The sequence below is a fragment of the Lissotriton vulgaris genome, chromosome 1_1 (assembly GCF_964263255.1).
Source record: "Lissotriton vulgaris chromosome 1_1, aLisVul1.2, whole genome shotgun sequence".
NCBI classification, from domain to species: domain Eukaryota; kingdom Metazoa; phylum Chordata; class Amphibia; order Caudata; family Salamandridae; genus Lissotriton; species Lissotriton vulgaris.
The window spans coordinates 358,376,416-358,395,002 of NC_141685.1; positions in this window are offsets into that span (position 1 = coordinate 358,376,416).

Consider the following 18,587-nt stretch of genomic DNA (forward strand, 5'->3'; position numbering starts at 1 on the left):
CCACACCACCCTAGGTCAGACACTGGCTATATGCAAATCAGCCTTGACCCTGTGCCTCATGGGAACAGTCCAGCCCGAACTACCAAGCCATGTCTTTCCTAGACCGGAATCAAGCATCCAAGGACCGGTTTCTGGCTATCAGCCTTCTTCAGCCTGGATAGCTTGACTCCAGTGATGTGGAGAGCCTGGGACTCACGTCTGATCATACCCAGCCCACTCGGGGTCAAAATTGCAAAAAACACAGTTGATGGACAGAATGCAGAACAATGTCTTACATTCACCCCGGTACAAAGATCTGGGCCTAAATCCATCGTTTCTTTGCACTCCACACCACCCTAGGTCAGACACTGGCTATATGCAAATCAGCCTTGACCCTGTGCCTCATGGGAGCAGTCCAGCCCGAACTACCAAGCCATGTCTTTCCTAGACCGGAATCAAGCATCCAAGGACCGGTTTCTGGCTATCAGCCTTCTTCAGCCTGGATAGCTCGACTCCAGTGATGTGGAGAGCCTGGGACTCACGTCTGAGCATACCCAGCCCACTCGGGGTGAAAATTGCAAAAAACACAGTTGATGGACAGAATGCAGAACAATGTCTTACATTCACCCCAGTACAAAGATCTGGGCCTAAATCCATCGTTTTTTTGCACTCCACACCACCCTAGGTCAGACACTGGCTATATGCAAATCAGCCTTGACCCTGTGCCTCATGGGAGCAGTCCAGCCCGAACTACCAAGCCATGTCTTTCCTAGACCGGAATCAAGCATCCAAGGACCGGTTTCTGGCTATCAGCCTTCTTCAGCCTGGATAGCTCGACTCCAGTGATGTGGAGAGCCTGGGACTCACGTCTGATCATACCCAGCCCACTCGGGGTCAAAATTGCAAAAAACACAGTTGATGGACAGAATGCAGAACAATGTCTTACATTCACCCCGGTACAAAGATCTGGGCCTAAATCCATCGTTTTTTTGCACTCCACACCACCCTAGGTCAGACACTGGCTATATGCAAATCAGCCTTGACCCTGTGCCTCATGGGAGCAGTCCAGCCCGAACTACCAAGCCATGTCTTTCCTAGACCGGAATCAAGCATCCAAGGACCGGTTTCTGGCTATCAGCCTTCTTCAGCCTGGATAGCTCGACTCCAGTGATGTGGAGAGCCTGGGACTCACGTCTGAGCATACCCAGCCCACTCGGGGTGAAAATTGCAAAAAACACAGTTGATGGACAGAATGCAGAACAATGTCTTACATTCACCCCAGTACAAAGATCTGGGCCTAAATCCATCGTTTTTTTGCACTCCACACCACCCTAGGTTAGACACTGGCTATATGCAAATCAGCCTTGACCCTGTGCCTCATGGGTTCAGTCCAGCCCGAACTACCAAGCCATGTCTTTCCTAGACCGGAATCAAGCATCCAAGGACCGGTTTCTGGCTATCAGCCTTCTTCAGCCTGGATAGCTCGACTCCAGAGATGTGGAGAGCCTGGGACTCACGTCTGAGCATACCCAGCCCACTCGGGGTGAAAATTGCAAAAAACACAGTTGATGGACAGAATGCAGAACAATGTCTTACATTCACCCCAGTACAAAGATCTGGGCCTAAATCCATCGTTTCTTTGCACTCCACACCACCCTACGTCAGACACTGGCTATATGCAAATAAGCCTTGACCCTGTGCCTCATGGGAACAGTCCAGCCCGAACTACCAAGCCATGTCTTTCCTAGACCGGAATCAAGCATCCAGGGACCGGTTTCTGGCTATCAGCCTTCTTCAGCCTGGATAGCTCGACTCCAGTGATGTGGAGAACCTGGGACTCACGTCTGAGAATACCCAGCCCACTCGGGGTGAAAATTGGGTATGCTCAGACATGAGTCCCAGGCTCTCCACATCACTGGAGTCAAGCTATCCAGGCTGAAGAAGGCTGATAGCCAGAAACCGGTCCTTGGATGCTTGATTCCGGTCTAGGAAAGACATGGCTTGGTAGTTCAGGCTGGACTGTTCCCATGAGGCACAGGGTCAAGGCTGATTTGCATATAGCCATTGTCTGACCTAGGGTGGTGTGGAGTGCAAAAAAACAATGGATTTAGGCCCAGATCTTTGTACTGGGGTGGATGTAAGACATTGTTCTGCATTCTGTCCATCAACTGTGTTTTTTGCAACTATATCAATAGCAGCATGCCGGCTCAGAACAAGTCCATGCACCATTTTTTTCTTAAGCGATACCATCTATTGCACATATTAGGAAACACGAAGCAGTGGTTGCCCCTTCATGTTTCTGAGCTCTACTGTGTACATCTTACACTCTAACTAATACATTTTCTGGGTTAATGCGTGCACTAAGGGCAGCACAATTTCACCAAAACAGCTTATGCGTGTTTTTCAATGGAGCATGGGCCCTGAACATGTTCATTGTATGGCCCTGATCCTTCAGTATGAAGGGATGCAGCTCCTATAGGCATTCTTTTTAGACCATCACAATGTCAACCTAATATTAGGAGCGTCGGTTTTTATAGAAGACATTCATTCTGGAGACATAAATATGCACAGCGATCTTTGTTCCAACAATCCTGATACCTCGGAAATCAAAGCTCTATTCCGCTCTCAATGAAGGAAGATGGAATCATGGAGGTGTAACCTTCCCTGAACTGAGACACTAACCAGTTAAGCTAATAAACTTCTGACCACTACAAAGCAACATGCAGTTAACAGTGTGCTGATGCCACATTATGTGAGCCATACTTCCAAAATAAGAGAGGGAGTAGGGCCTATGGTTTCAGGGACAATGCGGATAGCCACAGGGCATATTAAGTGGCCTGGCATGGCTAAAACCATTCATAATGGGAGGATCCACCACAGAAAGGTACTTCGAGTTGGAGGCTGCATTTGTACTGTTTACACCAGAGAGTTCCTAAGTTGTAAAAGTGCAACAAAATCTAGTGTTTTCCAGTTTCTACTGAATGACCTTGATGGTGTTTTATCAGTTATAATATATTTTAACTGAAAACTAGATACCCTCTGTTAGAAATGGGGGTCTTTAGTTGGCAGGCTGTTACCCTGTTCCTAGTCAGGATAAGGGAGTTACACTTCTAAAATAACACTGGCTCACCCCCTTGGCACGAGCAGTCAGGCTTATCTCAGAGCAATGTGTAAAGCATTTGCACATAACACACAGTAATACAGTAAAAACACTGCAAAAGGACACCACACCTGTTTTAGAAAAATGGTCAATATTTATCTGTGTAAAACAAGACCAAAACGATAAATATCCAACATACAGTTACCAAGTTACGAATAATGCAAAAAAATGACTTTAAATACAGTTCCTTGAAGTCATTAGTTCTGTCCGGGGCTATTCTGTGGCTGTGAACAAAGAATTCCAATGGCTCAGGCCAGCCGCAGCATCGCTGACCAGCTACAGTGTCAGGAAGACCCACAAAAGAGTTCCTTCAGAAATGCAGTGTTGCGGTGTGAAGTGTACCAGAGTGTGGCGGTACAGATCACGGTTCAAGCAGCTGTGTCTTCGTTGCTGAAGAGCTGTTGTCGGTAGACCCAAGGCTGAGGTACGAGATAGGGTAATGCAGTGGCAGTACCCACACGTCGCGGTGCAAGCAGCAGCGTCAGTTGATGATCTGGAATCGATGGTGCCAGTGAGCCAAGACTGCGATGTGGGACAGGGTGGTGTAACTTACGAGCGGTGCACACAAACTATGGTGCAGGCAGCAGCATTGATGTCAGTTTGCAGCTGCGTTGTCAGTGAGACAAGGGCGCGGTGCCAGCAGCGGCTCAGTGGTGGCGTCGGACATCGTCCTCATGATACCAGGGTTGAGGTGCGAAGTGAGGCGGTGCCCTCTGCGGGGCCTTCAGGTATGGAGCCAGCAACGGCATCGTTGACGCGCTGGGTTGCTTTTTCTCCCTTTTTCTCCCTGCGGCAGCTGAAACACACCTTCCTGCAGGTACCCGGAGGAAGGTGAAGTCTTTGCTGTTCCTGAGACTTATTGAACATTTGGGCAAGGCTTGAGACAGAAGCAGCCACTGTAGGCCAACACAACAAATCACACAGTAAAGTAGTTGTCTCTCCTCACAGATTCTCCAGCTCTTCTTCTTCGCAGGTTCCTTAATCCCAAAGAGTTCTAAAGTCCTTGAGGTCAGGGCCCCAATATTTGGACCACATTTCCCTTTGAAGTTGGCCCAAACAAAGTACCTCTGGCATACATGAACCAGTTCTGCTTGGCTCAGGCTAGATTCACTTCAGGAGGGGTAGACATCTTTGTGAGAGGCAGCCACAGTCCATTCAGGACTAACGGATTGTGAGTGCAGGAGCCGCTGCCACTTGGATTAACTCCATAGAGGATTTACTCTTTACTCGAGACTAGAATTCTATGAATTGGCCATTATAGTCATCGAAGAGTGCTCATAAAGACCAGATTATTGGATGAAAAGAGAAGTATTTGAAACTAAGCAACGCTGTGTCCTGAGAATGGTCTTATGGATCGGACTGACCAACTAAAGACCAAAACGTCGACTTTCTCACACCTGCCTTGTTTATTTTTGTTAGACTTGCCGTGACATTTTTATGTATACAAATGCCATAACTATGCTTAGGTGTTGAGTGACAAATACCTTGAAATTGTGACTCAGTTATGGGTACAAGAGGGTGTCGAACTGCTAATGGAAATGTAAAAGAATGTTAGTAGTGACAGTGTTGCTAGATAGCTGTTTTGAGTTAAATTCATTCTACAAATACAATATTTATGAATTTGTCCCTGTGTTGATATATTTTTGCTCATTCTTATGAATTATTGAAAAATTGAATGCTAGGTCGAGTAAACCCTTAAGGTACATTTGCATATATGATACAGTCCATTCAGGTGCAAGCAACAACTACTCCTACTACTCTAAATGCAGCGGTTGTATTCAGCCTGGTCATGAGTCACTAAGGAAAGGCTGGACATATCTCAACCTCCGCCTTGTGTCTGTCTAGAGTGAACGTACATCCACAGCTCCTGTCACTCTCAACCCAGATGGTGCAAACACAAACAGGCAGAGGCATACAGGATGGTTAAGCAAGAAACTGCCCACTTTCTAAAAGAGGCATTTTCAAACACACAAAATAAAATCATATTTCTAAAAGATGTATTTTTTAATTCTGCGTTCAGAAGCCTAAACTCCATTCCTCCATCTTGTCCCAATGGAACCTTACGTTTGTAAATTGTTGCTTCAATGATAGCCTATGGCACAGACAGCCTTTCAATAGTGAAAAACGAAATACAAAGTATTTCACTATCAGAACATGTAAAACACACCAGTAAACGTTCCACCTTTCACCTAAATTTTGCCCTGCCCACGGGGGTATCATGGGCTTACCTGAGGGGGTGCCTAACATTTAGGAAAAGGGAAGGTTATGGCCTGGCAAATTGGTGCACTTTCCAGGTCGACATGGCAGTATAAAACTACGCCCAGATTCTGCAGTGGCAAGTCTGAGAAAACCTTTGTAAGGCTACTTGTGAGGGTGGCTCAACCAGAACTGCAAGCCTACTAGTAGCATTTGATTTACAGGCCCTGGACACCCATAATGCAGAGTACTAAGGACTTAACTGTAAATCAAATATCCCAATCATGGATAACCAATCATAATGCAATTTACAGCAGGTCACTTGCACTTTAGCACTGAACAGCAGTGAAAAGGTGTGCAGGGATACTAAACCACTTCATGGGAAACACTCCAAAAGATGCTAGATCTAACACCCTATTTATATTTAAATCCCCTAAATGTGTAACCTGACATAAGAATCTTCATCATGGCATCCCTTCTAAATAGAGAAAACCTAATTGATTTTTGAACGTACATTTTAAATACGAATGTAACTAAGATGAGTTTTATAAAAATGTCTTTATATCTTCCCAAGCTCTGGCAGTTCTATAGTCGTTATGCCAACCTACTACTCCTGCAATGACTGTAATTAGAATTTCCCAACCAGATCTCTGCCAAGGAAACTATGGGAAGTTATGTCATGCTTCATGGTTTTAAAAAGGGTGCTAATACCAAAAAGGCATCTTGGTGCTAGCATCCTAAAAAAACCTGAGTACCTGATCAGCATTAAGCGATGTGAGATATAGCAGTAAAGCTACTAACATATGAGATTTAGACAGTAAATTTAAAAGGCCAGATTTTTAGACCTTTCCTTAATTTTAATAGATTAGATTGGGCTTGCAGGTGGTCTGGAATGCCGGCTCCACTATTTGGAAGCAGAGTAGAAAAATCTTCACTGAGGTTCTGTAAATTATGAACTCGCTCGTGCTCAACCTCCATTTTGTGATCGCCGCCATTTTATGTTGCCCTAACTCAGGCAGCTCCGCGAACGCGATGTATTTGTCGTTTCTGCCTTTGCATGTCAGGTGGCTTCTTTGCCTATGTTTACTAACAAGTGTCAGGGTTTGGCCGAGTACACTAATTCCTGTCTGAGCTGATTAATCCCTGTCCGGACTACATGTTGGTTCACACCATTGTTTCCTTTAAGTTATCTTATCTGCTGTCCTTCGCTACATGTCTCATGCATTCTCCTGTTTCACGACTGTCCTTCTATAACACGCAGCTGTGTTTTCTCTACTTGTAAATCGAACTGTGTGGATTCATTTGTAATTTACTTAAGGGGTCGAGTGACAAACAGAACCGGGAAACTTGAGTTGCTTTGGTCTTAAAACTTTGTTTATAACGTTTGCCTATAGCTCATGCTCTTGTGTGATTGTATTTTGCATTGTATTGTATCGTATATAAACCTGTGCGCCACGGAGTTAAGTGGCAGTCTCTTTTGAACCTCGTTATACTGACGACTTCTAAGACCACTGTACTAGCTGCAGCTAATAAATACCATCTTCTACGCCAGACGAAGAGTCCGTGTCTCTGTTTCTGACAAGGCAGGTGAATCCCGGGGATTTCAGGCGTACCCTGCGCCGCCGGGCCTTAAGGCTGTGGTTCTCCAATTGGCGCCCAACGTTGGGCGACTTCAGCGGTAGCGGTTGAGCCCTAGGTTTGTGAGGAGCCCCGCAAGAAAATTCCGAAGGAAGCGCACCACGTGATCGACCCCTGTATGTCAGAAGTGGACAGAAGGTGTTTGATAGCGCAGTTACTCCTCTCAGATGGCTATTGACGACTGCTGCCCTAACTGTTGCTCTGCCTTGGACCCTTCTGATGATGTTTGGTAGAGCGAGATGATAGACGGACCTTTGCTGGTGTAGAACGATTCTTAGTTAAGTATTTGGTGGGTCGCTCCCACAGACCTTTGTTTTGTTTTGTTTTTGGGTTTTATTCAGGTATTGCAATAGCTGAAGCCAAGGGGTAAGTACGTTTGTACTGGAGAAGTGTGGCTCAATGGTTGAGCAGCAGACCCTGATGCAGAGATCTAGCCTGGGACCAGGGTTCAATTCCCCACCTCGGCAGGTCTTGGGCTCAAAATTCCACGGACCTGATAATTCTCGCCTCAGTGCCTATTCTAATCATAGAGTCCCACTCTGCAACTCTGGGCAATAGCTTGCTTAATCTCCACAATGGCCCCCGCAATGCTAAGGATGCCTGGCCTTCACCCTGGGGGTGCCCAGGAGTGGACACCTCACAGGGAAAGCCAGGACGGGTTCCACAGCGGTATTTGTACAAGCGCCTTGCGACCCTTGCGGGTGAGTATTGCGCTATACAAGTATCATTTTACATTTACATTTACATTTCATTGATCTACACCCCTTGTTGTTTGTGATCAGTCTAGAGAAGTGACGATGCCTGGGCTGAGTAAGTTCAAAAGATTTTGTTGTTTGGGTTGTACAAGGGATTCCCAGTTGGAGGAATCATGTCTGATCCCTCCAGTTGGAACTCCCACTTAGGAGCTCTATTCGAAACTCGGTATTGGTCCCATTACCTCTAACGAGACATGGGTCCGATACACGAAAAATAGTGGAGTTTTGAGATGGCCCCAGAATGGTAGCTTTGACCCAGCTATACTAGATAATTTGGAAACGATTCTGTTTAGAAGAAAAGCCCGGCCGGCTATGTTTGACTCCTTTCGCCTTTGGAGTAAAGAAGCCAAACAGAAAGAAATCAAACAAGCGAAAAACGATAAGAAAGCACAAGATATGTTGATTTTGCAGGCTGCCCAACAGTTTAAAGATAACGGAGTAGATGGTGCGAATGAGGTACTAGAGAGACAACATCGCATGGCGATAGATAGATGCTATCCGATGCTGCCTACTTCGTCTTCAGATAAAAATAAAGAATTAGAAGAAGATTCCCTAATGTCTTGTTTATTGAATTCACCTCCGCCCTATGCCCAAAATGCTAATGCACCTCCGTTACCCCTCCTGTCGCTCAACAAATTGTTGCTCACTTGCCGATTGTCCAGCAGCCGGCTCAGCCTATTAATGCTTCTTTGCCTGTTTCTGCTCCGTCCTTCCAGTCTGTAATTCAGCCCCCATCTTCTCCCGCTCTTACTCTTCAGTCTGCTACGTTTCAGTCCCTGTTGCCTTCTACATCTGTAATGCCTCCTATCATCTTGAGGGATTCTCCTACTTCACCGAGGAGGATAGCAGATGCTGTTTCAAGTTTCTTTTCTCCTCTTCTTGGGTCTTTAAACATGTCTCCAGCTTTCTCTAAACGACAATCTCGTTGTCAACTTCCTCTTACGGATGAGAAAGTAGTTTTGGGTTCTCTTGCTCGTAAATGGATTGAGCATGGACTAGAATATAGTACCGAAGATATCATGAGTGGCTTCTATCAATAGGGAGAGCCCACGCAGAGATATGTTTTCAATGTTATGTGTCAAACTCTTATTAGAGGTTGGGAAGATATGGAGTCAGATACAGTTCCTTCGGAACTACTGAAATTACAAGCTGATTTTGATAAGGGTTTTATTGTAGGACCTCGAGTTGAAGAGGCAGTGAACAGACTCATTGCGTTTCGAACAATGTTCTTGTCCCTGTCCTTTTCCGAGGCTGATCCCGCCAATAAACAAGGTAGTAAGAATTATCCAATGCGCGAAGTTCCTCCCGTATGGAGAGAAGCGGTGCTTGGTCCACCTCCTGCCCCTGCTCATTTCCAGCGTATATGGGTCCACAAACCCTGGAAAAGGTCTGAAGTATTGGTTCTTAAACAAACCCTTCCGGACCCCCGTAAAAATCCTGCTGGATATTACAAAGAATTGTCCCAAACGGATGACGCTTGTATTATGAATTTGGCCGACATTGATATGTTATTTGGAAATGTTGTTCCGCAAGGCATATGGGCACGGATTCGTAAGGAAAATCATGTGGCTGAATTAGGTGGCGATTGGGCTGCTATTAGACCTGCGGATGCGAATCAGGTGGGTGGTGCGAAACCCGAGGATTTGATTACGGCTCTTTCAGGTAGAATAATTGAATTAATGAAGACAATGATGCCTGCGGTGCGAGTAAATTGGGATAAGCTGGCTGCATGCAAGCAAAAGAAAGATGAAAGCGTCTCGGATTTCTTCACTCGCTTTGAAGAAACGTTTATTGACCACAGTGGTCAGATTCTGAGTGTAGAGGGTGGTCAGCGATTGTTTGTGGACATGTTAGTATATAATTTGCTTCCCGAGTTATCGAATAAATTAAAGAGTTCTGAAAGTGCATGGGCTGTCTCTTCCCCTGCTAAAATATTGGCTACTGCACAGTATTACGAGAATAGGGGTAAGGAGGAGAAGGAGAAACAAGAGAAGAAAAACATAGATTTGAAAACAAAGGTTCTTTTGTAGCAGGCGTATCCGCCTCGCTCAAATCAGCATCAGCAAAACTCTCAGTTTCAGCAGCCTCCACAGTTTCAGAGATTGTTGCAGAAGCCTGAGTATTTTACGCCGCGACCTTCGTTAGGTCCTAATCAATGTGCGTATTGTAGGGAAGAAGGATATTTCAAGAATAGTTGTCTGGTTTTATTACAGCATAATAATGGGATGTCTGCTCCCCGAGGTCGTGGTAATTTCCAGACAGGATCTAGAGGTAGAGGACGAGGTGCGTCCTCTCAGGAGCAGCTTTCTTTTCCTCCATCTACTTCGAATTACTTTGATCAGCAGACAGTTCCGTCCACGCAGTATTACAATGATGATTATCACGTTGAAGATAAAGCTGACGATTTTCAGATTGAATAGGACAGCCATGGATGAAGTAAGGGAGTTGTGTCGATTCCAGTAGATCAAAATGGGCCGTATGTCACTGTCAATACTATGGGTGTTTCAGAGCCGTTTCTTTTGGATACTGGTGCGATGAGAAGTTCTATCATTCATTCTAAACTCCCTGGGGCACCTTTGTCTGGCTTAATGAATACCTCTGTGGGATTTTCTGGTGCCCCAGTCCGTAATCCAGTTTCTTGCCCTTTGCCTTTTTCGATTGATCCTTATGATTTGGATGCTTCACTTATCCTCACAACTGGTTGTGGTGAGAATTTGCTGGGTCTGGATTTGTTGAAAAGACTACATGCAACATTGTATTGTTCTCCTTCTGGTATGCATCTTACGTTGGGAAAGAAATTGATGTCTTCCATGTATTTGTCCCGAGACCAGTTTCCAAATGAGTTGCTTTCTCTCCCTGAAAGTCTTTGGGCCACGGGCCCGAATGACGTGGGTCGTCTTGCGATCCCACCGTATGTTGTCACAGTTAAAGAGAATGTTAGAATGCCGCGCATTCCTCAATATCGTATTTCTAGTGACAGAGAGAGAGCACTGTTGGCTATTGTTGATGATTTTATTCAGAAAGGTGTGGTCGAAGAAACGAGAGGCAACGTTTGCAACAGTCTTGTTCTTCCGATCCTTAAGAGAACGGATCCTTCACAGCCTCCTGTCTATCGATTTGTTATTGCCCTAAGAGAGGTCAATAAAATAGTTGTGCCACAGTTCCCTGTTGTTCCAGGCATTACAGCTTTGTTGACAATGATCCCTGCTTCGGCGGCTTGGTTTTCTGTGATAGACCTCAAAAATGCTTTCTTTAGTATTCCTATTGCTGAAGAAAGTAGGGACATCTTTGGTTTTTCTCTAGGTGGCCGAAGTTTCCGATTTAAAAGAGCTCCTCAAGGCTACTGTGAGAGTCCCTCCATCTATAGTAAAGCTCTTAAGTCTCAACTTGATGCTTTCTCTTTGCCTCCAGGTGCTACGCTTATTCAGTATGTGGATGATTTGTTGGTGGCTGCTGATACGGAAGATGTGTGTAAGAGTGTGACTGTTACGTTGTTGCATCATTTGTCTGCTTTGAATCATAAGGTGTCACCCTCTAAGCTGCAATATGCCCGCCAAGAAGTGACCTATTTAGGTCATCTCTTGTCGAAGGAGGGAAGGCGATTGACCCCAGAACGTATTCATGCTATTTCACAGATGTCTGTACCTACCACACAGAGAGAAGTGCGTGCCTTTTTGGGTATCACTTCCTACTGTAGACAATGGATTCCCAATTTTTCACTCTTGGCGAAATCATTGGTGGCACTAACGTTGAAAGATACGCCCCATCCGCTCCCTTGGACGGATGAATGTCAGAAAAGTTTTGTTGTCTTACGTACTGCTTTGTGTTCTGCACCAGTGTTGGGTACCCCAGATTATAGTTAGTCCTTTACACTGTACGTTCACGAGAGAGAAGGTTGCGCGTTGTCAGTTTTGACACAGCAATTCAGAGATAAGCAGAGGCCATGTGCCTATTTCTTCGCTACACTAGACCCAGTAGTTAAAGCTTTGCCCAGTTGTCTCAGAGCTACGGCAGCTGCGGCAATTTCTATTAGACAGTCTGCTGGATTAGTGTTGGATAACACACTCATTGTTATGGTTCCACATGCAGTGGATACTTTGCTGAATAGAACCAAGAGGCAGCATCTCACGAGTGCTCGTTTGTCTGGTTACGAGCTGACACTTCTAGCGAGCCATGTACATATTAAAAGATGTAACACGTTAAATCCAGCTACACTGTTACCGCACCCAGATGAGAAAGACAATCAGGAAAAGCATGATTGTTTTCTTCAAACAGAAGAAGAAACAAAGGGTAGGATTGATTTAAAGGACACTCCGCTCAAGGACCCGGACGGGATCCTATGGGTGGACGGTTCTTGTTTCAAGCTTCCAAATGGAGAAACTACTTCTGCCTATGCTGTCACCACCTTATGCACAATTGTTAAGACGGCACGTATTGGACATAATTCAGCCCAAGCAGCTGAATTGATTGCCTTGACTAGAGCGTGTGTGTTGTCGAAAGGAAAGAGAGTGAATGTGTACACAGATAGTCAGTATGCTTTCGGTGTTGCACATAGTTTTGGCAAGTTGTGGAGGGAGAGAGGATTCTTTACCTCCCACGGGACAAAGATTCAGCATGGTCAGTTAGTGACGGATCTTCTTGAGTCACTTACCTTACCTGCACAGATAGCGATCATAAAGTGCAGCGCACATAAGAAAGTCACAGATGATGTGGGTCGTGGAAATGCGTTTGCAGACGAGGTAGCGAAAACTACAGCTAGAAACACCACTAGTCGAATGTATGTGACAGGTCCTGCAAACTGGGTTAGGGAAATTGGAATGTGTGAAGACACGATTGCGAGTGTGAAAACGATTCAGGGAGAGGCTACTGAGAAAGAAGTGAGTACGTGGAAAGAAAGTACGGGAATGTTAGATTCGATGGGTTGTTGGACGGAGTTGTTGGAACATCAGCGATGGTTGTTACCGGACGCTTACGTGTTACCGGTCGTGACTATGGCTCATGGTCCATCTCACAATAGTGCAAAAGGCATATGTAAGCTTTTGGCTCCTGTGTGGCAGAATGAAGGAATTCCGAAATGTGCAGAAATTGTGGTTAAGCATTGTATTGTTTGTTTAATGCATAACCCAGGAAAGGGTACCCCAACTCCGGCAGTCATTTTGCTCCCCCGTCATATCCTTTTGAAGTGTTGCAGATCGATTACATTCATATGGATCGCTGCAACAACCTCAAGTATGTTCTGGTGGTGGTATGTGCCTTTTCCCGCTGGATAGAGGCCTACCTCTTGAAAGATAACACTGCTCTGTCGACTGCTAAAGTGTTGATTAAGGAGTTCTTCCCCAGATTCGGTTTGCCGCGCATTGTCTGGAGTGACAATGGAAGTGAATTTGTGGACCAGATTATGCAGAAAGTATGTTCTGGTCTAGGTATTAGACAAAAATTCCATGCGGCAAACCATCCACAGTCAGTGGGTTTAGTTGAGTGTTACAATATTACACTCAAGCTTAAGCTGGCCAAGATTCAAGCCAGTACGGGTCTTGCTTGGCCTGAAGCTTTGCCCCTAGCCCTTTTGTCAACCAGAACTACTGTGCTTAGCCCATATGAAGTGGTATTTGGACGCCCGGCTAATGTTTGGGCGTCCACCGCCCCAAAAGATATTCAGACTAAGCATGGGTGAATTTTGCGAATTCGTGATCCGCGAATTTGGGGATTTGCGAATTCGCAATCCGCAAAATTCGCAAATTCGTGCGAATTTGCGGATTTTTTATTTTTGCGTGTTCGCGGGTGTTTGCGGGGAACTTTGCGTATTCGCGGGGCGCTTTGCGTGTTCGCGGTTTTTTTTTTTGCCTGGTTCATCACTGCCACCCTCTCGTTTTTTATGTCCTTCTGCCCTCTGTACCACTTGTTTTTGTGCCTTTCTGCCCTCTGCCCCACTCTTGTTTGTGCCCTTTTGCCCTCTACCCCACTGGTTTCTGTGCCCTTCTGCCCTCTGCCTAACTCATGCCCTCTGTCCCACTTTGTTCCCTTCTGCCCTCAGCCATAAGTCAGCTTCAACAGGAAGCACTAATAGATAAAGTATAGCAGGTGCTTGAGTTGAAGGTCAAATTAAGTTACACAGTCATTAATCACCCCAAGTTTGGGGTGATTAATGATTGTGTAACTGAATTTGAGATTCAACTCTAGCACCTGCTTTACTTTATCTATTAGTGCTTCCTGTTGAAGCTGACTTTTTGTAACTATTTTAGAGGCTCTGGCAGCTTGCAGGCGCCATTCTAAAATAGTTACAAAAAGTCAGCTTGAACTTTTGACCCAATCTGTTCCGCACGCGGATTTTGCGGGAAATTTGCGAATCTCGCGGATTGCGAATTTACCGAAAATCCGCAAAATCCGCGAGCGGAACGGATTATCCGCCCATGCTTAATTCAGACATACCATATCCTCTGTTAATTGACTATTTGCATGATCTGACTACTAAATTAAGTGTTATTCGCCAACAGGTACAAAGTGTTTTGCCGGAGGCCTCCACAGACCCAGGTCACATCATCCTTCCCGGTGACTGGGTCTGTATAAAGAATTTTCAATGGACTAAGAACTTGGAGCCTCGCTGGTCTACGCCTACGCAAGTTTTGCTCGTCACCCGCACAGCTGTGAAAGTGGTTGGCAAGCGTAACTGGGTGCATGGCATGCACTGTTAGAAGGTGCCACTGCCATTACCCTTCGACCAGTGGATTCGCAGTGGTGTAAGGGAATCGGATACTGCAGCAATTCCTTGTTTTGTTCCTTTCAGTGATGCTCAAATTTATGGGACTCAGTCTGAAAAAGCAGATGATGATATTCTTCAAGCCGCTGTGCCTGTGCATCGCCGAATAGACACCACCAATCCAGAAACTCTATTCAAGGACCAGACCGTGCCGAGCAAAACACGTTACAACCTAAGACCGAGAGCTAACAAGGAGAACTGAACATTTTGAAAATTTTTATTACTTAAAGACATTCCTTTTTGGGTCCCCTTTTTGCCTCCTTGTTTTTGATGTGATACTAGTATTAGATGTGCCATCTGTCTCTGTCGCAGGGTCACGGTAGGAGACTCAGACTGTAACCTGATTTTTTATTCTTTTAGTAAGTGGCTAGTGCCTCAGGATATACAGAAGTGAGTAGCTGAGTGATTAAGGAAGATTGCCGTGAGCTACATTTATTTTAGATAAAGATGGATGGTACAACAATTGTAGGTAGGGAAAATAGGAAGCAGGAAATGAGATCGAAGTATTGTAAATTATTGCGTAGTCGATTTGGCGTAACTTTGTGTGTTCTTTTTTTTTTTTTTTTTTTTTTTTTTTTTTTTAAATATCTTTATTCAGACAAAGTTTTTTCCCCCCCCACATTTTTCTTTTACATCCGGTGTGTTTACAACATTACACAGTCATTTGCAATAGATACAGATTTGTATTAATAAACAAGTAAACAAAACAAAAAAAATAAACAAAACAAAAGAGAAGAGAACCGAGATACACATTTAAAACAATCGTGAAGAGAGGCGACAAAAACCACTAAACTTCCAAATAGTGCGTCCTACGTTCTCTTCATAAAACTTATAAAGTTAACAAATTTCTCAACTACTATCAGAGACAGATTTCCTGCATTTCCATTTCTCAATAGGTAGCCATATCTTACCCCCCAGAGCTTTTGCCTTCCTTCCTCTTCTATCGTATATGGCCCTCTCCAGGTTGTATGTAGATAGTAGTCTTGCTACCCACGTCTGAAACGACGGTGCTGATTTCTCCTTCCATGCTTTAGCTACAATTATCCTAAATACTGCAGTGACCATGAATAAAAATTCTGGATAGGTTGTGTTTACATCTAGGCTTACCCCCAAGATTATCAGCTCCTCGGTTAGTTTTGTTTGTATTCCCAATGATTTATCCAGAAACTCTTCTATCGCCAGTTTTAGAGTATACAATTGTGGGCAGTTTGCAAACATATGTGTTATATTAGCCTCTGTAGAATTACACCTTGGACACGTTATTCCAGAGGAGCCGCCCCAGCTGGCTATTCTGGCTGGTGTGAAATATAAAGAGTAAACTGTTTTATAATGTTGCGTTTGAAGTGTCGCTGAACATAAAATAGTTCGACCATAATCTAAAGAAGTTTGTAAGTCTTCCGGTCGAGCCTTTACCTGTTCTCTCCATTTATTGCTGTATTTTTCTCTATCGTCTACCTTATAGACTTGGAGCTCTGCATACAGCTGTCTTATTGAGCATGCAAGGCTGCTTCCCAGGTATTCCATTATCCTACAGCTCTTCATCCCTCCTACACCCCCTGTTTTTGTGTGAAAGTAGCTCCTCACTTGAAGGTATTTGAAGAAATTATTCCCAGCTATGTTATATCTTTGCTGTATATTTTGGAATGTTAAAATTGCCCCCTCTGCATCCATTAGATCCCCCAGTTTCTTAATCCCTTTTACGTCCCATTCCCTCATAACTGTGTCACGGAAGATTTCCATTGGAAGATCGTTATTCATATAAAGCCTTAAATACCTGTTGTACCTTCCCAGTCCCAGTCTTTTCCTTATTGCTTTCCAAACTTTATAGATCGCACTCAGGGTCTTAAATTTTGTGTGCTTAAAGTATGCGAAGTCCACTGTTGTTACTAAGGCGTTTTCTGCCGCTTTACCTAAGAGGGCTTCATATACATTAGCCGGACCCTTTCTTCCCTCCTCCTCCTCCTGAGCACTTCCACCTAATAGTCCTTTGGAGTATTGTAGAGCTGTTGCCCAGTAATAAAATCTAAAATCAGGTGCTCCCCAGCCTCCCCTTTCTCGTGATAGAGTTAAAAAACGGTATGCCCTGCGTGTCTTCCCCTGTGCCCAAATTAGTTTATTTATTACTGATTCTATTTTATTAAACCATATCCCTTCAATAAAAAGTGGAATTGCCCTAAACAAATATAGAAATTTCGGAAAAGTAACCATTTTAACAAAATTAATTCTACCCATAAGAGTCAAGTGTAAATTATTGACCCTCTCCAAATTGGTTTTGACTTTGTCTAGTAATGGTTCCATATTTATCTCTACTAGCTTTTCCAAATCCGCTGTCACCTTAATACCCAAATATTTTGTATCTGAGACAACTCTTGCATCTACGAATGTAGTATGTCTATTCTGAACTATTTGTGTTTTTCCCTTATTTATTGAATAGCCCGACACCTCTCCAAATTTTCTTGCCTCCTGTTCTATCTCGGCCAGTGACTCCTCTGGTGTAGGTGTTATAACAGCCACGTCGTCTGCGTAAGCAAATATTTTATACTTCTTTCCATGCAATAAAACTGGCTTAATCCACCTATTTTTTGTAAGCCTTCTCAGATAGGGATCTAAATAAATTGCGAATAATAGAGGTGAAGCTGGACATCCCTGCCTAGTTCCCCGTCTGATCTGTACTGCGTTGGAATATGATCTATTAATGCGTATTCTAGCACTAGGATGTTTATATAGTGCCTGGATTGCGGTTATATACCCTCGGCCAATACCAGCCCACTCCATAGCCTTCCATAGGTAGACCCAAGAGACCCTGTCAAAGGCCTTTTCAGCATCCAAAAAGATAGCCGCGGCAGGGTCCCCCAAGGCTGCTTCAGCATCCAGAATAGTAATCAGCTGTCTAATATGTTCGGTAGTTCCTTTGCCGGGTATAAACCCATGCTGTGTAGGGGACACTACCCTCTCTATCACCTTACTCAATCTATTAGCCAATGCCTTAGAGAATATTTTTGCATCGGCATTGAGCAGAGTGATAGGTCTGTAGGAACCCGGCTCAGTGGGGGGTTTATCTTTTTTTAATATGACAATTATATCAGCGCCCGCCCAAGATTGAGGAACTATTCTGCCTCCCTGTGCCAAGCAGCAGATTGACCAAATATCTTTAGCTAGTGCCTCCCAAAAAGTTTTATAAAATTCTACCGGGATCTGATCCTGGCCTGTTGCTTTGCCAGATGGTAAGCTGAATATTGCATCCCTTATCTCCTGCACCGTTAGCTGCATATCCAATTTGTCCCTTTCTTCTATGCCCAATCCCTCTTGTAAACTTTCCCTTAGATATTCCAGGCTTTTCAACTCTATCTCTCCATCATTTTTATCCTGCTCATAAAGCCTCTCATAAAATCTTCTGAACACCTCCTGTACCTCTTCAACTTTATTGACGATTACCCCATTGCCGTCCTTGATTTCTTTAATCTCGCCTGCAGCTAACGTTTGTCTAGTTCTTATTGCAAGCAAGTGCCCCACCCTCTCGTTATATTCATAGCATTTTTCTTTATTTGCTAGGTATTTTCTTGCTGTTTTTTGTGCCAAGGTGGTCCCTGTTTCCGCCTTCTGCGCCTCTATAGCCACTAAAATCTGGTCGATGGGCTCTTGTCTTTCTATTGCATCTAATAGCATTTTTTCCAGCTCTGTCAGAGTTCTAATTTCCTCTTCCACCTTTTCCTTTTCTTTTTTATTTCTTCGTAATGTATAGCTCAGTGTCTCTCCCCTTATTCCCGCTTTAAAACTGTCCCAGACCATATCTGCCGGGGCTGAGTATCTGTTTATATCCCAAAATTGAGTCATCCATTCTTTCATCCTTACAATATAATCCTCTTCTTTCAACAAGCCTCTCTCAAATGTCCATGTTGAGTTAGCTTTTCCTGCTTTTTGTGTCGTTGCTAGGCTTAATACCAACGGGTTATGATCCGACATTATTCTTGGGAGACATTCTATTTTAGCCCTGCTGACTAAAGAGCTAGAGATAAAGAAGTAGTCCAGCCGAGCTACTGTTTGATGTGGCGCTGAATAAAAAGTACTGCCAACGCCTAATGGATTAAATTCCAACCATATA